General features: G+C 41.9%; 1 protein-coding gene across 2 annotated transcripts in view; it reads right to left on the bottom strand.

Annotated features, from left to right (window-relative positions):
• Window positions 1-23,286, bottom strand: part of gse1 (Gse1 coiled-coil protein) — a 511,302-nt gene that overhangs the window by 325,443 nt on the left and 162,573 nt on the right. The window lies entirely within an intron of this gene.

Genomic DNA, 23,286 nt, shown 5'->3' with positions numbered 1-23,286 from the left:
CTGCTGCTTGCTGCAAGGCTGCTCCTCTCTCTTCCACAAAAAACTCTGTCATAATTGTGTTTAGAAACCAGTCACCATTTGCTTTATTATACATCTGTGTAGTTAATTAATAAAATAATCTCCACAGACGATTCGCTCGCACGTGCACATAAAAAAAAAGAGAAATAAACTCCGCTGCTTGCTGTGGGGCTGCTCCTCACTCTTCCTCAAAAAACTCTGTCATAATTGTGTTTAGAAACCAGTCAACATTTGTTTTATTATACATCTGTGTAGTTAATAAGTAAAACAATCTCCACGGGTGATTCACTCGCGCGCGCACATAAAAAAAAAACCTCCGCTCCCCCTGCTGTGGGAATGCTGCTCGCTGAAAAAACTCTGTCATAATTGTGAAATAAAGTACAAAAGAGACATAAGTCCTGCTCACAGGCTGCTACCAGAGAGCAAGACATGTTCACATCTTCAGTCAAACTCCAGACATCTCCACGTCACTACATATTCAGCCCTTGATTGGTCATCGCGGCTCGACAAGACGAAAAAGTTCAGATTTTTCAACTTGGGGAGGAGGGCAACGCAACGTGACGCAACGCAATATTGCGCCACAAATGTGGCAATCGCTCAAAATTGCTTCACTTGCGTTGCTTCATTCGCGTCCATCGTGTCGCGCTGCGTGACTTGGCGTCAAAACGCGTCCTTACATAGGGATTACTTGGCAACCTGTCGGTGCTGTCACTTGCGTCGCGCCCGGTGTGATCGCGGCATTACACACATCTTCTCCATTTTCTGTGGAAGCATTATGGCACCACATACAGGCCTGGCATATGTACTACAACATTTTCAGCTGTTTTGATCGTTTTCGTGTGGATGCAGATAAATCTTGAAACGTGCCGTGTTTATGGAACACTATTTGAAAATGGCAAAGAAAGAGATTGTATTGGAAAAGTGCCGCATCTGTGTGGATAAGGCCTTAAAGTAGTAATTCATGTACACGATGCCAGTGAAGGTGTAGATGTTACCTGGCTGTAACTCTGACTTCATGTTACAAGTGTATCATTCTGATGTACCATTCTCTAAGATTGTCATAAAAAAGAAAAAAAAATCATGCGACAGCTGAAACAGCGGCACCGTGAGGAAGGAGAATCACACATTGTGCTGGGGCAGGACTTTCAGAAAGCACTTGTAGTGGCTCTTGTTCTGTACTCAGGTGTAGTAGAGGCTTTGTTTTTAGGTGTGAAAGTGGCTGTAATGTGAAGTCATCCTTTTCAGCTGCTCAGTGGTAAATCATATTTGTATATAAACTGTGAAAATGAGCAGTGCAGTGCCACAAGTGTTTATCGCACTCCCCAAGGCGCCCAGTTGAAGGCAGTCAATTCCCCCCATTCTCTATGTGCATTTGGTGTTATGTCACAAAGGGCATCTGGCATAAAACTGCCACCAAATCATCATACAGCTTCATACCACTGAACAGGGAATACGAGTTTGCTTGCACCTGCTGCGCTCTTGGAGAATGAATCTAATGTGTTCGTCAAGCTGGAGCCAAATCAAGCCACTTCAGACCAGTTTACATGTAGTGGTAATAATGGCTGCCCAGATCACTGCGGGTTAATGAATTTAAGGGGTCTCTAATCAAATCTGTGTGATGTGGGAACGAGACTGCCATCCATATGTGTGTGAGAGTGTACGATTTGAATTAATATTGAAACAAGAGCGTAAGCATTCTGCCCATGATTCAAGGTGTCAGCTTTTTTCTCCACATAAAATAATCATCTTTGACAGAAGGGTGCTGATAGGGGAAAAAAGGAGATATGTTTGTGTGCATGTGCATGAGGGCGAATGCAATTGTTGACAATGGCACATCTGGCTCATCTGGCACAAACTGAGGTTCCACAGTGACCCTGTTCTGAATTCATGATATATTCATACGATCTGTAGCATCATGTTTGGGTGCTTGTACATATATGTATGTGTAATAACATGTGTTTTCGGGACAGAAACATTTTCCCACAGTCACTTTTGGGACCTCACTTTGTTTGCAAAAGCAAAAAGTGTGTTCCCACAAAGTAAACTTTAATGTTCAGGGTTTCAAAGAAGTTCATGGTTAAGGTTAGAACTTAGTGGTAGCTTCCAAAATCAATGTTAGTCTGTCTGTTTGTTCCCTTTCTCTTTCCAGCTCCTTTGGTTGAGTTCAACCAATCTTAATATGTGGATAAATGTCAACCACAGAATTGACCTTAAAGAGTTGGTTTTGGCAAAGGTTATAGTCATCATGGTCAAAGGTTTAAATTTTTATGTCCATCACAGAGCAGGGGTGGTGGCCATGCAAGTAGGTGCAGTTGTTTCCAATGTGGAAGGTTTCCGGTTCAAGGCCACCCCTGGCCCATCCTTCATGTAAAAAGTGGAGTTGTGTCAGGAAGGGCATCTGGTGTAAAACCTGTGCCAAATCAACATGCAGATTTTCCTCAGATCTGCTGCAGCGACCCGGAGTGAAACAAGGGAGAAGCCAAAGGGACTTGCTCCATTGTCCTCACCAAACATATTATGGTGGGTTCTGGAATTTTCCAGGTTGTCAAATATACTAAATGTCAATCATTGGGGTCAAATTTTATGTTTTTCACTCTGATTTACAACACACATGTGGAGACGGGTTCAGAATTGCCCAGGAAAGGTCAAATTTGCCAAACATCAATAACTAGGACTGAGGTTATGTCTGTTTTATGGCCTTCTACTCCCAGGTCCTTTTGCTGAGTTCTACCAACCTTTTTATTGAAAAAAATGTTGACCCTGATACTCTTCCTATGGCATATAGTTTCTTATGAACCACCTTTGGGAGCGCATTCTAATTTTTGCCTTGTTTTTGTCACTCGGCTGCGACAGGAAGAACTGCCCATAAACAGTTTGTTTTTGACGAAAATCAAGGGTAAGGAATTTAATTTTCAACCTGATTTGTACTTAATGTATCACACGCATTGGTGGATTCCCAATGTTACAGGAGTGGGACGTAATAGGGATTAACGTTTATATCAGTCACTCCACCTTTTATTTATACACAATACAAGAATGGATCATACCAAGTGCATACACAGCAAGTTCAGAAATGTGAAGCTTATTATTTTTTTCTTAAAGAATGTATCACCTCTGTGTCTATGGAGTAGTTTCGGCTACAAACCTGCTCACCCATATTAGCTTGATTTAAAAAAAAAGTATAATAGCATCCTTTTAAGAGGGTTAACATATTGCAATGCTCATGAAGGTAAGGGCAAGTCCACTGGGAATCGATGTACTCTAAGTCAACACAATGTACCTGAAAGGACAAAAAAAACAAAACAAAACAAAACAAAAAAAAACCTACACAGTCTATGTGTGTGTTATTCAAGCTGCTTCTCCCATTACAGCACATTTAAACCTGAGAGAGCTCTTTAAGAGAACTCAGCTGCATAAAGGGATCAAACATCCACACACACACACACACACACACACACACACACACACACACACACACACACACGCACACACACGCACACGGAGAGTCATAAAAATGTACCCCCCCATGTACACCCACACTGCTCTGATTAATAAAGGTCAATTAGCAATTATAATTTCCATATTTAATCAGTCCCCTGGGGTGCAGCTCTGTGCCCTGAGCTTTGACAACAAGCTCCCCCTCTCTCTCTCTCTCTCTCTCTCTCTCTCTCTCTCTCTCTCTCTCTCTCTCTCTCTCGCCGTAGTACTCCCGTTTTTCCTCGTTCTCCTGGTCCATGTCACACTCCTGCACTGTTCTCATCTCCTACGTCATTAGCATCTAAGCATCCCTCCCTTCCCCACCTCCATCCTCCTCCTCTCTCTCCCCCCCATGAATGCATCCCCTCATTAATCTTGATGTTTTTCCTCACACTGTGTGTGCCCACAAGCCTTCAAACCTCTTGCTAATTGCAATTAATCATGGAGGGAAACAGATGCTGGGAACAAAGGCAACCTGGGGTGGGAAGGGTGGGGTTGAGGGGTGGGAGGGAGGTGTCTTCTGTACTGTCGATGTGTGTATGCGCACGTGTGTCCTCACATGTGCATGGGTGGGGCTTGATGAGGCCACTAGCCATGGTATCACATGCACATTTTAGAGGGGCTCCAACATCCTCCTTAGGCTGTGTGTGTGATTTTACATGTCGCACACGTCTGACCCTGTCATGGCTCATTGCCGTATCTGTCTAAGCTCAATGTATGGCGAAGACAACGAGAGCATGTAAAACAATAAAGACATGAGGAGAACAGAGACGGAAAAGAGCAGCTAATCTGAGTGACAACAACAGCAAGATTACAGGCAATACTGCTCTGACTGCAAAAGGAAAATAGACTGGATTTCTACTGTGCTTTTCCATCAGATGTAGATGCTCAAAGCACTTTACAGCGATACCTCACATTTAGCCACACACACACACACACACACACACACACACACACACACACACACACACACACACACACACACACACACACACACACACACACACACACACACACACACACACACACAACAGTGTCAGCGTGCTACAATGCAAGTGCTCAAGTGCACGCTGGAAGCAACTTGGGAATTAAGGCCCTTGCCTAAGAGACCTTAATGACTTTCCAATAATCTGTATATACAAACCTTCCATGAAGTCACTCACAGGTTTTCTGGAGCGCAGGTTTGAAGCTTTAATGGGGAAGTTACAAAGGTTGCCGTCTTGGAGGTGCCTGACTCTGCCTCCCTCTCAGCCAATGCATAAATAAGTACAGAAGTGGAGTGTGGACAAGACCAGTGAGGCCTGAGTGGAATGAAGAAAGGTCCAAACATGCCCCCCACACCTTGGAGTTACCAAGAAGCTAACACATTAATATGGACTTGGGTGTTTGATCAGTGGATATTTTTTGCAGACTGGCTAGTGGTTTTCATATCAGATGGCATGGGTGTGGGTATTAAAAACTGTGAGCGCCATATTGCCTCGGTAACCTTGGAGTAACATTGGCGACAGACTCACCAAGCTCTCAATACCTGCTAATTATTGTTAACAATTTCAATTTATTTCAATTTATTTTCATTTATATAGTGCCAAATCACAACAAAGTTGCCTCAAGGAGCTTCACACCAGTAAGGTCTAACCTTACCAGCGCCTAGAGAAAGCACACAGGCGACACCTATGCTAAGCTGCTCTTTGCTGACTTCAGTTCAGCAAAGAGCAATCCGACTGAACTAACTACTATCCAAACCAGACCATCTTGGACTGAACACCACATTGTGCAATTGGGTTTTGGACTTTCTAACAAACCCCTCACAGCATGTCAGAGTTGGCAAAGCACACTTCATCTAAACTTCTCATCAACACCAGGGCTCTCCATGGTTGTGTGCTTAGCCCATTACTCTACTCAATCTTTACACTGCTGCACCACTCTCCCTACTAATCTCATCATCAAATTTGTGGACAATACCACAGTGCTTGGACTCAACAACAACAACAACGAGTCTACTTACAGAAGTGAGGTACAGTAGTGTTCAGAATAACAGTAATGCTATGTGACCAAAAAGATTAATCCAGGTTTTGAGTATATTTCTTATTGTTACATGGGAAACAAGGTACCAGTAGATTCAGTAGATTCTCACAAATCCAACAAGACCAAGCATTCATGATATGCACACTCTTAAGGCTATGAAATTGGGCTATTAGTAAAAAAAAGTAGAAAAGGGGGTGTTCACAATAATAGTAGTGTGGCATTCAGTCAGTGAATTCGTCAATTTTGTGGAACAAACAGGTGTGAATCAGGTGTCCTCTATTTAAGGATGAAGCTAGCAACTGTTGAACATGCTTTTCTCTTTGAAAGCCTGAGGAAAATGGGACGTTGAAGACATTGTTCAGAAGAACAGCGTAGTTTGATTAAAACGTTGATTGGAGAGGGGAAAACGTATATGTAGGTGCAAAAAATTATAGGCTGTTCATCTACAATGATCTCCAATGCTTTAAAATGGACAAAAAACAAAACAAAACAGAGACACGTGGAAGAAAACGGAAAACGACCATCAAAATGGATAGAAGAATAACAAGAATGGCAAAGGCTCACCCATTGATCAGCTCCAGGATGATCAAAGACAGTCTGGAGTTACCTGTAAGTGCTGTGACAGTTAGAAGATGCCTGTGTGAAGCTAATTTATGTGTAAGAATCCCCCGCAAAGTCCCTCTGTTAAATAAAAGACGTGCAGAAGAGGTTACAATTTGCCAAAGAACACATCAACTTGCCTAAAGAGAAATGAAGGAATATTTTGTGGACTGATGAGAGTAAAATTGTTCTTTTTGGGTCCAAGGGTCGCAGACAGTTTGTGAGACCACCCCCAAACTCTGAATTCAAGCCACAGTTCACAGTGAAGACAGTGAAGCATGGTGGTGCAAGCATCATGATATGGGCATGTTTCTCCTACTATGGTGTTGGGCCTATATATCACATACCAGGTATCATGGATCAGTTTGGACATGTCAAAATACTTGAAGAGGTCATGTTGCCTTATGCTGAAGAGGACATGCCCTTGAAATGGGTGTTTCAACAAGACAATGACCCCAAGCACACAAGTAAACAAGCAAAATCTTGGTTTCAAACCAACACAATTAATGCCTCACAGATGTGAAGAAATCATGAAAAACTGTGGTTATACAACTAAATACTAGTTTAGTGATTCACAGGATTGCTAAAAAAGCAGTTTGAACATAATAGTTTTGAGTTTGTAGCGTCAACAGCAGATGCTACTATTATTGTGAACACCCCCTTTTCTACTTTTTTTTTTTACGAATAGCCCAATTTCATACCCTTAAGAATGTGTATATCATGAATGCTTGGTCTTGTTGGATTTGTGAGAATCTACTGAATCTACTGGTACCTTGTTTCCCATGTAACAATAAGAAATATACTCAAAACCTGGATTAATCTTTTTAGTCACACAGCACTACTATTATTCTGAACACTACTGTACATCTGACATCATGGTGTGAAATCACAGTTTGGCCCTTAACATCAAAAAGACAAAGGAAATGACTGTGGATTTCTACAAGTCAGGCCGATCCATCCCTGCTCCACTCTCCATTGGGAGGGAGGTGGTGGAGAGAGTCACACAATTCAATTTCCTGGGTGTGACTGTGTCAGAGGACCTGACCTGGAACACTAACACCACCTCAGCTGTAGGAAAGGCCCAACAACGTTGTAGGAAAGGCCCAACAATGCTTCTTCTACTTGAGGAAACTTAAGAGTGTTCGAATGCCTCAGCAGCTCATGGTGAACTTCTACTATTGTGCAACTGGCAGCATATTGGCCTACGGATTCTTAGTGTGGCATTCTCCCTGCTGTTTGATGTGAGGCTTAGAAGTATTTTAACACACATCTCTTTTTTCTGTAAATCTGAACCTGGAAAAGGTATTTGCCAGGAGGTTGAATAATTTTGTTGCTAAACATCATCTACTTAGTGAACAGCAGTATGGAGTTACAAATGCAATTGAGAATAATAAATGCATTTGCGGAAAGCATTTGACACCATAGATCATGGCTTATTACTGGACAAATTGTGTGGTATCAGAGGATTGGCATCTGAGTGGATAGCAAGTTATTTATACAATAGGTATCAGTATGTTCATTTATGTGGGATAAATTCTGAAATTTTGAAGATCACATGTGGGATGCCCCAGGGTTCAGTTCTTGGTCCTTTGTTGTATCTTTTATATATTAATGATAAATGTTTGGTTTCTAAGTCCCTGACCTGTATTTTGTTTGCTGATGATACAACTGTGTTTTGTAGTGGGGATCAGCTTTTGGACATGATGGAGAAGGAACTGCAGAAATGTAATTAATGGTTTGGTTCAACCAAATTATCGCTCCATTTTGGTAATACTAAGTGTATTATATTTGGAAATAAGCCCAGGAATTTAAGCAGAAATTTATAATTACTATTATTATTACTACTACTACTATTATTACTATTTATTATTACTTATTATTATTACTCATACATGATCCTGAAATTGAAGTTGTAACTGAAACAGAATTTCTTGGGGTTTTTATTGATGACAAATTAAGCTGGAAAACACACAATTATGTTAAATCTAAAATGTCTAAAGCCATTGCAATTATGTATAAAGCAAAAGAATTCCTCTCGCGACATTCATGAACTATTTTATATCATTCATTACTTGTTCCATATACAACCGCAATTCCAATAAAGTTGGGACGTTGTGTGAAATGTAAATAAAAACAGAATACAATGATTTGCAAATCCTCTTCCATCTATATTCAACTGAATACACCACAAAGACGGGGTGGTGGCCAAGTGGTTAATGCTCTTGGTTTCAGTGCAGAAGGTTCTCGGTTCGAATCCCACCCCTACCACATTTGTCCATATAATGTGGAGTTGCATTAGGAAGGGCATCCGGTGTAAAAATTTGTGCCAATTCAACATGCAGATCCACCTTGGATTTGCTGTGGCGACCCCGAGTACAAAACAAGGGAGCAGCCGAAGGGAGTTACTTTTTTACACCACAAAGACAAGATATTTAATGTTCAAACTGATAAACTTTATTGTTTTTGTGCAAATATTTGCTCATTTTTAAATGGATGCCTGCAACACGTTTCAAAAAAGCTGGGACAGTGGTATGTTTACCACTGTGTTACGTCACCTTTCCTTCTAACAACACTCAATAAGCTTTTGGGAACTGAGGACACACTAACACACACACAAATATATACAGTGAGGAAAATAAGTATTTGAACACCCTGTGATTTTGCAAGTTCTCCCACTTAGAAATCATGGAGGGAAATTTTCATCTTAGGTGCATGTCCACTGTGAGAAATATAATCTAAAAAACAAAACAAAAACAAAAAAACAGAAATCACAATGTATGATTCTTTAAATAATTTATTTGTATGTTACTGCTGCAAATAAGTATTTCAACACATGTGAAAATCAATGTTAATATTTGGTACAGTAGCCTTTGTTTGCAATTACAGAAGTCAAATGCTTCCTGTAGTTTTTCACCAGGTTTGCACACACTGCAGCAGGGATTTTGGCCCACTCCTCCACACAGATCTGCTCTCGATCAGCCAGGTTACTGAGCTGTTGCTGAAACATGGAGTTTGAGCTCCCTCCAAAGATTTTCTATTGGGTTTAGGTCTGGAGACTGGAGCCACTCCTTGGTTATCCTGGCTGTGTGCTTCAGGTCATTGTCATGTTGGAAGACCCATCCACGACCCATCTTCAATGCTCTGAGGGAAGGAGGTTGTTCCCCAAAATCTCGCAATACATGGCCCCGGTCATCCTCTCCTTAATACAGTGTAGTCGTCCTGTCCCATGTGCAGAAAAACACCCCAAAGCATGATGCTTCCACCCCCATGCTTCACAGTAGGGATGGTGTTTTTGGGATGGTACTCAGCATTCTTCTTCAAAACATGGCGAGTGGAATTAAGACCAAAAAGTTCTATTTTGGTCTCATCTGACCACATAACGTTCTCCCATGACTCCTCTGGATCATCCAAATGGTCATGGGCAAACTTAAGACGGGCCTGGACGTGTGCTGATTTAAGCAGAGGAACCTTCCGTGCCATGCATGATTTTAACCCATGACGTCTTAGTGTATTACCCACAGTAACCTTGGAAACAGTGGTGCCAGCTCAGTGACCATTGACAAAGCAGTTTCGGAGCAGATTCCGCCAGAGATAGCAGCCAGAGGGAGACCAGCCAGTGATGTCACGGTGCCTCTCTACTCTGAATGGCTGTCACCATGTCCTTCCCTGAGCGGAGTTGCATGATTCCTGTTGTTGGCCATATGAACAAACAGAATGTGACCTTTTGACTTCTTAAAAGAGGTCAAACTTAGCCTTCTTTGAACTTGTCCAAGGTCTGTGTCCCAAAAATGGTCCCTGTGAATTTGAAGACCCTGGAAGTAATAAGACTTGTGAAGCAGCCATGTGCAGACTCTGTTTCCCTGAAACAAAGGACACAACAGGTGTATCCTTCACGACACAAACAATCCCATGAGTCATTGTGCATTTTTTCCACCACAAGACAAAACGGCTGATAAATTAAAAAAAAAGGAAACTTTTAGGCTCAACATGTGCAATTGTAAATAAGTAATATTTATGAGTAAAGTATAAATAAGCATTGAAAAATGATTCCTAACATATGTGTTACACCCGCTATAGTACTAGCTTGCTCCGTGCAGCTGTCAAGACTGCTGGGAGTCAGGGAAACGTAAAGACATAGCAGGCTCATTTCAGAGCGAGTTCCAGTGTCGCCAACTGAATGGTCCTCCATAAAAATTGGTCTGTCTTGCCTTCACTGCGCATGCATCATTTGGGATCACAGCAGCACGTCTGAGTCTGACTCTTTACACCCAAAGCGATCAAAGGGAATAATGTGATTATTAACCATCAGATGACAAAGTAAAGCCTCTTAAATCATTCTAAAGTCAGTTTTAAGCAGAAACGAGGTGATAATTGGAGAACCGCTACTGACGCGCCGAAATGATGTAGGCGCAGCAGCAGCACGTCAGACTCAGATGTGGTGCTGTGGTGCTCTGAGCAGTCCCACCCAACTACCCCACCCTACTTCAGCTTCAAGCCCACTTTTCAGAATACCTATGGGTGACACCACAATGGTTTTGCCCAGTATATATGCAGGCTATGCGAAGAAGCGGTCAGGATTATATCTGCATTTTGCCCCTTTTTGTTTACCTACAGTAGGTGTCAATGAGTCACTGATAATGACAGCATTGTGCACGCTCACACGCCCTCTGCCTCTGTTCTTCAGTGGCTATAGATCTGTCACTGGTGCTGTCACATTTCAAAGCCAGAGGCATATTGAACTATTTTTCATTTGCAGTAAAAGTAGAGTGGGTGGAGATTTTTTGCCAAGAGCCTGGAGGAAGCTCTATTAACTCTACTGTTCTTTACATGACAACCTTATAACTTCAAAAAAAAAAAAAGATACAGTTCTCTCCGTAAAACAACACGCACACACCGACGCGCTCCCTGGACGATCCCCTCCCAGCAGGCTCCACTCTACCTTTATTCATATTTTATATATCACCTCCTGTGAGTCTATTGCTCGGCATGCAGCAATCGCTGCACTTAACCCATTACGCTAGGTAACGCTCCCCCAAATGCTTGCTCCCTCTGTGAGATAAATTATTAACTTCCTCCACATCCCAACATTTATCATTGAGCCCCATCCAGCAGAACGGGAGAGTTGCTGCTCATATCCATGGCAACAAGGCCCTATTTGCAGCAGTTGGATGCTGCAGATGAAGAGGGGAGACATGAGAAAGAGCAAGAAAAAAGAAGACAATAATATCGGCTTTTATCAAGCTCTTTGTCGTTAGTGTCAGATCATGCGCTTTTCTTCGCATTTGATTTTTTCCCCCTCTGCCTCAAACTATCTTCTCTTCTTTTACAAAAACTGTGTTCCACCCTCTGTCTTTTCATCTCTTGTGCCTCTCTCTTCCACTTCACACCATCCAACCCCTCCACTCCTCCAAGACTGAAACAGCCACGGTGAGGGTAATTAGATCAGAGCTTTTCTCTTGTCTCCATGGAGATGAATCATACAGTCAGGGTGACAGTCTGAGCTTTAGCACCGAGCGGTAACCTAATCACGTTTGAACTCCAGCCAGAGTGACAACATAACCTAATAATGCCAACATGAACCTGCGGTGACCTGCGTCCCCGCACGCAGCGCTGCACACAGACACGGGCGGCGGCGGCGGGAAGTCACCAGGTCACATGATCGCATAATGCATATGCATGTGCATGAGTGAGCGTGAAGAGAAGGTCCTCACAGGTGTCCTTATTCATCAGCAATCGTAGCTCATGAATAATTAAACACCAAATGCAAATGTTCTCCTTTGATCATTTACATTCATGTCTAACAGCATTAATTAATCAAACAAACCTTTTCTTTTTTCCCACAGGAATAGAAAAAAAAAAACCCACCAGTAGTCAGAACAAGAAAATACACAGGCACAAAAGGAAATTCCCACAGTAAACAGTTAACTAATTACACCACTTAGCCACGTCTAAAGAAACAGATGTTTGCGTGCCAAACAAGTTAACAGGTGTCAGCCTTGGACCAATCACACAGTGAAGGTGACATCGCTGCAGGTGAGACTGTTCCTGTGTCTCCTCTTGGATCTTCGCCTGCTGTATTCTAAGAGAGCTTCCACTAAAACATACAGCAAGGTCAGTGAAACCTTTACGCTGAGCACTAACCAGGTGTGTTTGTGTGATGGTTCAAATGCTGCAACATCTCACTGCAGGTGCTCCTGGCTGTAACAGAAACCTGGACAGGTACAGCTGCATGTACAGGTCTCAGGTGCAGCCTGGGAGTGTGTATTCCAGCATCCACGACATCGCAGAACTGCCTTTGGTCCTGGATGCAACCACCCAGCCAGATGACCAGTCCATTCTTACCTCTTGAACATAACAGTCTATGTGTTGCAGCATGGGTGTCCTGTTGGCCTTCTCCATCCACTAGGATCCTCAACACTTCGGCACCTGCATCCTTGACTGTGCACAAAGAAACCTGCCCCATGTACAAAAACCCATATCTGATCTTCCCAGTGTAAGTGATGCTTCTCATCTGAGGCTCCCAAAGTACCCACTCATTTGAAACAGAGTCATTCCAGCAGTAGTGAAGGATCCTCCAAAGAGACCTGGTACCAAGAATAAAAAACAAAACAAAACCCACCTGTCGGCCCCATGGGCCAATGGTGAGCATCCAAGTCTCACAACAATACAATAATGCTGCATTCACATGTTGGTGCTCCAAAAACCATCATACCAGCCATCAGAGCAGAGTTCTTGTCTGCAGTGACAGCCTGCAGGTGACAAAATGACACACGGCCATTTTTCAGTGCTACAGGGCAGTGCAGTGTCATTTGCACCCTGCGTGATATTGCAGGATTTGACCACTTATGGGGACAGCCGCTCCCATTGTGCAATAAAACAGCATAACTGCACACGGATAAATGGTGTACTGTTTTGTTTTTGGCTGCAAACACAAAAGCAGTCACGAAAAGTGCAGTTTTTTCAGTTCCCAGTGGAGAAGAAAAGACGAGGCAGATGGGAGACATCATGTCGGTAAGTGTTGTCTTGCCTGCAAAATGGCCTCGGCATCTTTGAGCTCCGGGTCATAAACAAACTGCAACACATGTCTACTTTTCACCACATCAACACTTTATCTTTGCATTTTCACTTTGTTTGCGTGTAATTTGCCTAAAATCTCAGAGAAACTGCTGTGTTTCTGTCCCCGGAAATAGAGAAATTATGTCATATGTGACATATTTTACTTCAGCATCCGCCCTCATATGAGACAGTGCTGCTCAATTGACACGGACAACAATTTACTTCATTAAACGATACAACAGAGTTTTATTATTTTGCACAGCATTATATTTAACAGGACTACCTGGCTATAATGATAACTTGTAAAGTTAACTTTTGTGAGGTTATAGATTAAGTCAGCTTTCTAATACAGATACACATCTGATGGTTGGGTCCAAGAATCATTGAAAGCCCCAGATTATGCAGAAAAAGAAAGAAAGAAAATGTCAAAATATCAGAGGATGCTCTGTAGGGATGGGTATTGAGAACCGGTTCCTTTCGGGTATCGTTAAGAAATGATTCGATCCACCGACATCAATAAGCTTTGTGCTTAACAATTCTGTTATCGGTCCTTCAGAGTGGCTGTTGTTTTGGGGGGTGTTTGTCAGGAAAATGATCATTTCTCTACATTGATTACGGACCCTGCAGCGGGTCCGTAATCAACTTTTCTGGCTTTGTTTGAACCTTGAACCAATTGAAGCAGAGGTTCACAGATTGAAGCAATGCTTCGATCTATTGCTTTGTTTATTCTTTCTTTCTTTCGCTTAATTTTCCCCCGCTAAAACCTTAAAGAGCATACGTCTGTGAGTATTATTTACCTTTTCTATGTTAAACTGACCTGTTATGGTCTTCTGAAACAGTTGATAGATGTATTTTATAACTTAAAAACGAGAGCGATGCTAGCGTTAGCATGTCTATGGCATTTTCAATGTTAAAAGTTAGCATTAAGCAGTTGCAGCTGTCATCACGTTCTGGTGCATTTGATTTCAAATTGTAATATTTCTTAAATGTATTTTTGTTTATATATTAGTAATCTAATGATTATTATATACAATTTTAGAGAAAGAGACAAAAAGAACCTGAATAGAAACACAAGAGAAAATATAAAAGCAACTAACAATGAACATACATAAAAAAATAAATACATACATACATACAGAAATAAATAAATGTTTCCTGTGAACACCTAGTGATTCTTACACCTCCATTTCATCCCCGTCTTATTTAAGTTTAATGACAGTTTGTTTTGGTCAAACCATATTTTCAATGTGTTAATTTCTTCAGTGATTTCCTCCAGAACTATCTGACAAACTAGAAAACTGCTGCATCTAGTAAGAGCAGAATACTACTGGAATGAATCTGAATAAGGAAAGTTGTTTTTTTCTCACCTAATTGGATGCTGCACTCACTCCAGTTTATCGTCTGGAATAGTCCCAGATTGCATTTCAGAGCTTCTAGAATTCAAGCATTTTCGTGCAGGTGGTGTTGGGGGGTAATTTTGGGTTTCAGCTTTTTTTGTTTTTCACCACTTTCATCCCTGAATATGTCAATCGTGAGTCACGTTTGTGCGGATTAAAGTCACTAACTGGGACTCCTGTCTTGTTGCGAGAAAGAAATGAGAATCGTCCTCCGTTCTGTTCACACAGCTCCAAACGTTGCGCGCCTCTCTGACAAGTCAAGTTAGAATGATAGAATCCAGTCTGAATTAATAACTTCAAAGTTAAACACCGTTTTGTTTATTTTTATTTATGTCCAGAGATTTAAGGGTACAGTGACCAATTTCATATTTATTTACTTTAAGACTCAATGAAATACATAGAAAACCTGTAAAGCCTACTTTTAGTACAAAATTCATGAGGTATCGATAAGGGAATCAATAAGGAATCGGATCAATAAGCAGAATCGATAATGGCATCGATATCGATAAAATCTTATCAATACCCATCCCTAATGCTCTGCAATATCAACGTAGCTGATACAATATTTCATTATACTTCAGTCTCAATGGTCAAACCATGTTGCTGATTCAAACTGTGTCGAAGAAAATTAGCACCCTGGTCTTATTTAGTGACGTGTAATAAAATAGGCCACCTCATTTTGGCTTGTGGGCCTCATCTGGCTCTTGGATTTCTAGTTTGAGACCCTCAGTTTATTTCTTACTGTACAATGCATCACACTAATAGAATTACACTGTGATTCTCTTTTGGATGTGAGACAGATGGTTTGCTAATGCCTGTGATGGATTAGCACACTAGGAAACACAAATATGGACATATGCACATGAAGATGAAAACCTCAGCGGGCTGATCAGGATTTCACAAGCGTTTTGATGTGCTTACTTTGAGAGATGGTCCTTACAAACAGCCGCTCTTCAGCTGACCCCTTGTTTATAGCAACGGTATCACAGACAGAGAAGCTCATAAAGAAAGAAGCAGATCTTTCTTCCCTCCTCCTCTACATTATTCACATCTTTGTTTTGTTTTTTTTTGCCCCTCACTTTGTGGTTTTCTCCTTTGTCTAACCTGTAGCCTCGCCAAATCAACCCCTGTTTTCCCCTTAATAGGACCGTCTGTATGCAGTGCACACTTGTAGAGGTCTCATCTGACGGCGATAAATACACTGCTAAACTCCTGTAACTCCCCACCGGCTCCATCCCATCACACCCCTCGGTCATCAATTTCTCCTCAGTAACAGAGAGAGAGGGACGTGTGACTTATGGAGGATATCAATATCTCTGACACAGAGTGGAGGAGGGCGGGGTGCACATTTCAGCCTTCTTTTAGGACACCTCATAAAGCTAAATGATTGTCGAAAGCAATGAGAGAAGGGGTGAAGATGGGGGGAGAGGGGACAGAGGAGGAAACGTGAATGCCGGCTGTTAACGTGATGGCAGGCAACTGTAAATAACGGCGATACAGATCTGCAGCGTGCATATGTGTGTGTGTGTGTGTGTGTGTGTGAGAGACGATTGTGCAAGGTTTGCATGCATGGCTGTGTTAAGAAGGATGAGCCGGACTGAGTGGTTGCTGTACACACGCTCGTGTGCGTTTAATGATTTGTGATAAAGAGTGTGAGGTGGACAGTGTGTATTAGCTGCTGGTTACAGCCAATCCCGACAGAGAATTTACGCTAACTGCCGGTGTCCACAGTGTCTAATGCTAAGCTGTAAATAGCTGCCACTCTCTTGCTCCAGTGACACTGCCAACCTGTTCATAAACCTGTCACCTTGGACAATTTCAATCATACAGGACAGGAGAAGCAGTCTTTACTGTTGGTTTGCAGTACATAAGAACAGACTGTGCTGGAAGTCACGGGACTGTGCTGCATCTGTGAGTGACAACACAAAGGACTGAAATGTGCTACATGGAAACAGCCAGTGTGAGGGAGGGGCATGAAGTGCTTGCAAATATGCATGATGTGATTAAAGTGGCCGGGTTGATATAGCATAGTTGTTCAACTGAAAGCACAGACTCAACTTATTGACTCATGGCCGCCCTCAATCTATGAGTCAATAACACCAATTACTATGAAAATACCAGCTTCACGGTGGCGGCTCGAGAGGACTTTGTTCTTTGTGGGGGTGTGATCATTTAGTTCTGGGAAGTGGGATGACAGAATCTGTACTATCGTATCCGCATGCTGGAACGTCCCTCGTCGAGCATCACCCACCCCCTTTTTTGATGCAACTTGGTTAAATGCCCACCCTAAATTAAATTTTGATTTTCTGATTTTCTATTTCAATTCATCATCAAGTTTTATTGCTGAAACTTGGAAGATTTCAATATTCAATAGCACGTTAGCAATAATCTTAGATTTTATCCCCACTCAAGACAATAATACTAGATTTGAAAACTGATGAAAGAGGGTTTGTTCACTGCAAACTCTTTTGCATAGGGAGATGAGGCTTAATTTGCCTCTTTCGTCAATTTATAAAAACATAATGAGTCATGTTCAGTGTGGTATCATTAGCAAATATATTGGACATATGTTTATGTTTTTTTGCATAAACATATACTCATTGTTCTCATTGTTAAAACAACAATAGCAACAACAACAAAAAAAGCAATGTTTATTGTTTCGGCACTCTGGTATAATAATTTCCTTCTGGATTAATAAAGTTCTTTCTTCTTATTATTATAATTCTTATCTATTATCTATTAATGAGGGATTCATAAGATGACATTACCAATATGATCACAATTCGCAAAATTCCAAGAGAACAGATTGACTTGAACTACTTAAAGCAGCCACCTATACAGCCTATGATAGCGACGTCCTCAGGTGATCAGCTCAGTTGCAGTACACAACGGTCAGCTGCTCCAGCTGCGCACTGCGCTAGACAGCGATTGCACTCAGCCACAATGTTGGATCACGGTGTGTATGTGTGTGTGTGTGTGTGTGGGGGGGGGGGGGGGGGGGGGGAGTTCAGCAGAGTATGTTGCTTGGTAACCCACACTCCTGTGGCACTCAGACAATTTTCACCAACAGCTCGAGTGTGGTCATCTTTCCTTACCACCTGCATGCTTGCTCTGGGGGTTGGTAAGGTTAGACCTTATTTGTGTAAAGCGCCTTGAGGCAACTTTGTTGTGATTTGGTGCTATATAAATGAAAATAAATTGAAATCAGCACTCTACTATCATGCCAGCAGCACAAATAGCCCCGCCTCTTCTAAGTACCCAGTGAGAGGTGTTGGATATTTGTGTGTGGCACCTGGAATTTGGCCGACACCTGCCAAGAGGGGGTTGAATGGGCACTCACAGGGCACTCGCTGTCTTTTGGCCGCTGGTGTGCCCGAATGGTTGCTGTACGAGGCATCTGAGACAGCTCCAGTTTTTCACAAGTGGCATGCGATTCCTCCTTCATGCGCCAGTCGGCTTCAATTATGTTATGTGTGAAGGAGCCCTAAAATTTGTCAGTTTAGTGAAATTTGAATGGCTGTATGGCTTTAATAATATAACAATAATAAAATACCCTCAGCCATATGAGCATTCTCTTCTTTAGAATTTGCAGGTGTTTAATTGGTATCCCAGTGCAAAGTATGCATATATACACACACACACACACACACACACACACACACACACACACACACACACACACACACACACACACACACACACACACACACACACACACACACACACACTTACTGTTTTTGTACATGTTCAATAAACCCCTCTATCAATCAGTCAATCATAAACAATATTTAAGTTTTAATGACATCTGCAGGAGGGCATGTGTGTGTGTGTGTGTGTGTGTGTGTGTGTGTGTGTGTGTGTGTGTGTGTGTGTGTGTGTGTGTGTGTGTGTGTGTGTGCATACATGAGCTTTTGACAAGAGCGGAAGTTAGCTTTGAGTTAGCGAAGTTAGTGTGCATGCTGATATCTGTGAAATGTCTTGTAAATCACTCCTGAGGTGTTATCAGATTCCAAAAACAGTGTTTTCACTTTTAGAAGTGTTTATTTCTTGCTAGCATTTACAAAATATATGACAAAGAGGTTATATTTACACACAAATGGCCGGAGTTTGCAGCTAACTTGACCAGCCCCTGTGTCACGGTGTCGCTCTACTATGATTGGCTATCACCGCGCCCCTCAAAAAAAAATACCGAACGTAATGAAACACAATATGACATTTTAACCTCTTAAAATACCTCTTAAAATAGGTCAAGGTTAGCCAGCTTTGAACGTGTCCAGGGTCTGTGTCCCAAGAATGTTTCCTGTGACTTTGAAGCCTCTGGCAGTAATAGAACTGGACTTATGCTGAACACAGACAGACGGACGGACGGACAGACACAAAGTCTTCACAATACCTGTTTGCCATATTTGATGGCCTCAGGTAATAAAATTAAAGCAACAGAGAAACAATGTTGTACCCTTGTGGAACACAACATACTCTGAATTGATTAAAGAAACAACTAGTTTTCTGTTATAATCGTAACTTTTAAGCATTATAGTTTGAGGTGGCCATATCAAAATAACTACATAACTGTCAAAAATACATACTTTAATGTTGTTATATTTATTATATATTTAATATTCTTAAACTGTACCAACTCTATGATGATGTCTGATCCAACTGTATATGACTACACACACATAAGCCACAATCATTATTGCCCACATGGCCAAGTGGTTAATGCGCTTGGTTTCAGTTCAGAAGGCTCTGGGTTCAAATCCCACCCCTGCCACATTTCTCCATGTAATGTGGAGTTGCGTCAGGAAGGGCATCCGGCGTAAAACCTGTGCCAATTCAACATGCAGATCCACCTTGGATTTGCTGTGGCGACCCCGAGTGCAAAACAAGGGAGCAGCCGAAGGGACTTACTTATAAGCATGTTCTGTCCCACTTCACAAAATAAATGTCTCACAGCTCTGAAACACAAGAAAGCTTCCAGTCCAGTCATTTAAAACACAACTCAGCAAATTGAATTTAGTGTCATCTCCTGATGAAGTTACACAATGCATTAATGCTGTCACAGATCACGACTTTGTTTCCCTTCAAGTTTTTGTTTCTTTGGTGATGAAGAGTCATGCTCCTTCACATTAGCTTGTGATGATCAACATGTAGTGTGATTCTCCAATGAGGGTTCTCAAACTACCCTGCACTAGCAATTTGGTAGAAAAAATGCAAAAGGCAGAGTAAATTTGTCCCTTTTGGGCTACTACATCAACGTAGCGTTGTAACATTGGGGGAGCGTTCCCATGTAGATATGAAGGGATCATTCAAAGCTTTTGAAAATTAGCTCATTGCTGAAGATAATTACACAATAATGAACAGATGGTTATGAATGCTGCATTCCATTTCTGCAAATAAACACCCCTAAATCAAACACACTCTGGCTTTCACTTCATTTACATTTACACCTTAAGAGACAGACACTACAGCTGGACTTTTGACACACAGAAGCACAAACACACAGCTGTGCTGACAGACGCGACCACAGAAATAGTCAAATAAAGGTGTTTGAGAATGAGTTCACGGAGTCGATGTTGAACTGAGGAGGGGATCGATAGAGTTGTTTGTGCACTTCAGCCTGCGTCCACACACTTTCTGTGCCTCTTCATGGTCTCTCGGTCACTCTCTTCATCTCAATCAGGCTCCACTTCTCATTTGCTCCTGCGTAAAAACTGCAGTACAGCAGCAGCATATTCAATAAAGCGATCGCTGTTTTTGCACACAACAGCGTGCAGACGTGGACACAAGCAGATATAATGTGCACAAATGCAAGAACTCATATACCACAGGCCAACACTGTGGCACCGTGCTGTCTGTGGGCACGCGACCCGGAGGTTGTGTTCACTCTGCTATGAGAGATCTATGGCTGGTGACTCCAACTCACTTCGCTGGCACCCCACGAGCAATATTCAGGATGTGACAGGCAGATGAAAAGGGAAACAAGGCAGTGGCAGAACGACGAATGAGAGGCGAGGCAGAGAGAACATGTAAAGGACAAAATGCTTTCTTCCCTAGTTGAGAGCATCTCATTTTTTCTCATTAGGGAAACTCATGTGAGCTCAAAGGATAAAAGAAGGAATGAGAGCTGGCATTTCTCTCCCCTTCCATCTCTCTCTCTTGCTCTCTTTCCTCCCACTGTGCACATGCCACCTAATTAATTACACCCTACCGTCGCATTGCTGCAACAACCACCGCCGACTAATTAGCAGCACGCCTCAATCATGACCCCACTTCAAGGGTTCTGGATGTGTTTGTGTATGTGTGAGTGCAAGACAGGCAGACAGAAGAGGATGGCGTGTGTGATATGCTGTGGAAATAAAGAAATAATCTGCAGGAAAGAAAACAGAAGTGAATAAACTGAAGCAAGTAGACAGAATGCAGGAAAGCCGTGACAAAATATGATGAAGGAAAGGAAGAGCCGGGCTCTTAGATGTGTTGAACAGATGTTTGGAGAAAGAGAGAATGATCAGGAGATAGATGGAACATGTCCTGGGTTTTATCAGCCAGGATGGAACCAACGCGAGTGGTGGGGAGTCCCAACAACGGGGTGATACGTCAGTTCCAATCCCCCCCGAGCCTGCCTGAGCATGACCAGACAGCAGCGTGGCTTCTGCCTGCCACAAATTCATCCTGATTTTATCAGAGAGAGGGAAAAAGTAAGGTAGGATGTGCAAAACATGAACACTGAACATGTACATGCAGGGAAGGAGAGAGGAGGCATAGGGGAGAGGGTTATAATTGATCTAAATTATTTGGGATTAAATTAGCATTTGGGTCGTATCACTCACACGACCTAATCTCACACCATTTCGTGGTGGCATCAGGAAATGTAAATTAATCTATGGTTCTTGATATCGTCACGAAAAGCACCACATTTTCGAGACGGGAGCATGAATTCATTTCATGACGGCAGCACGAAATGATATTTACTGCGTTTCTGTGGAGAACACAGAAGGAAGAGAAGATGAGGTAAACAAGAGAAGATGGGGCACCAGAGGAAATAAAGTATATGAGCACAGAAAAATAAAATAAAATGAAGACAAGCCAAAGAGATGAAACTGCCACAGTGATTTGTAACGTGTACAATTAAGTTGCACAACAGGCCTGCAATGAACAAGCGGAACCCTCTGGTGCTGAAACATGACACAGGAAGTCGAAATGCAAAAACCTGCAATTCCCTTAACGGCCACTTGAAGTTGGCTCCAAAAGCAAGTCAATTCCCATAGAAGCCCATGTTCTAATCTTCATTTTTACAGAAGAAATAAACATGTTTACAGTCTGGTACAAAAAAATTGTTCTGTTGACTATAGCTAGTTACCATGTTCATGACAAATGTTCTTGGGTGGGGGGTGGGAGGATTTTATATAACTCATTTGTTTAAGCAATTTTAAGTCACACACTTATGAATAATTAAAGGGGGTGAAGTCATTTTGAGTGAGAGCTAGTGTCAAGGGCCCGTCTAGCAGTAGTTGCCCACACCACTACCTGCTGTGTACTCCAATGTGTTGGTTGAAGTCTGCGCTTCAGTATTATCACTGAGTAAAATTTCAGCATTATTTAATTTGTGTGTTAGCATTGTTAGCACTAATTAGCAGGTGATGATAGCACCAGGGATAGTGCCATTGTTATAGAGGCAGTATGCCAGTTATAGTTTTTTTTTAAAATCAGTGTTAATCAATCATCTGAATTCAGGTGAACTACCCTGTTAACCTTGAATTGTTTTATCAAGTCAAGAAGGGTGGGCATGTCCTGTTTTTTTTTTTTTTTTTGTGCTGCTCAGGTCACAGCCCCCTTACCCAAGCTATACGCCATTACCCATTTATTGGTTGACTTGAGTTAGGCGGAGTCAGGCACTGCAAAAATGTTGACATATAGAGCAGCACCACTTGAGCTTCAAACCCACTCTTCAGAAAACCTAACGGTGAAGTCATGAAGGGTTAGTCTGGCATATATAGTCTATGGCACCAAATAATTGTCAAATATTCTGTTGATAACCTATAAATCCGTTTTTAAACACTATATACAATGTCATTTATTTACCCATTTTCTATTCACGGTTTTAGAGTATCCCAGAATCCTTTGCGCACTGGGGAGGGAGGCTTGATAATGGCTCATCTTAATGCTAACTTTAACATTAAAAATGCCATAGACATGCTAACGCGTTACCATTGGTCCAGTTTTTAAGTTATAAAATACATCTATCAACTGTTTCAGAAGACCATAACAGGTCGGTTTAACATAAAAAAGGTAAATATTACTCACAGACATATGCTCTTTAGGGTTTTAGCGGGGAAAAATTAAGATAAAGCGAAATAAAACAAAGAACCAGCAGCAGATCGAAGATCAAAGCACTGCTTCATTGGTTCAAGGTTCAAAGCAAAGCCGCACTGCAGAAACGGTTGATTATACAGACCCCCTGCAGGGTCTGTAATCAATGTAGAGAAATGATCATTTTCCTGATAAACACTCCCAAAAACAACGGTCACTCTGAAGGACTGATAAGGGAATAGTTAAGCAAAAAGGCTATTGATGTCGATGGATCGAATAATTTCTTAAGGATACCTGAATAGAACCAGTCTGCGACACACAAATCAAATCAATTCAAATCAATTTTATTTATATAGTGCCAAATCACAACAAACAGTTGCCCCAAGACGCTTTATATTGTAAGGCA

Source organism: Thalassophryne amazonica, chromosome 2 (assembly GCF_902500255.1).
Source record: "Thalassophryne amazonica chromosome 2, fThaAma1.1, whole genome shotgun sequence".
In the NCBI taxonomy this organism is placed as follows: domain Eukaryota; kingdom Metazoa; phylum Chordata; class Actinopteri; order Batrachoidiformes; family Batrachoididae; genus Thalassophryne; species Thalassophryne amazonica.
The sequence above is the reverse complement of the archived record's forward strand: the minus strand, read 5'-3'. Positions and strand labels throughout refer to the sequence as shown.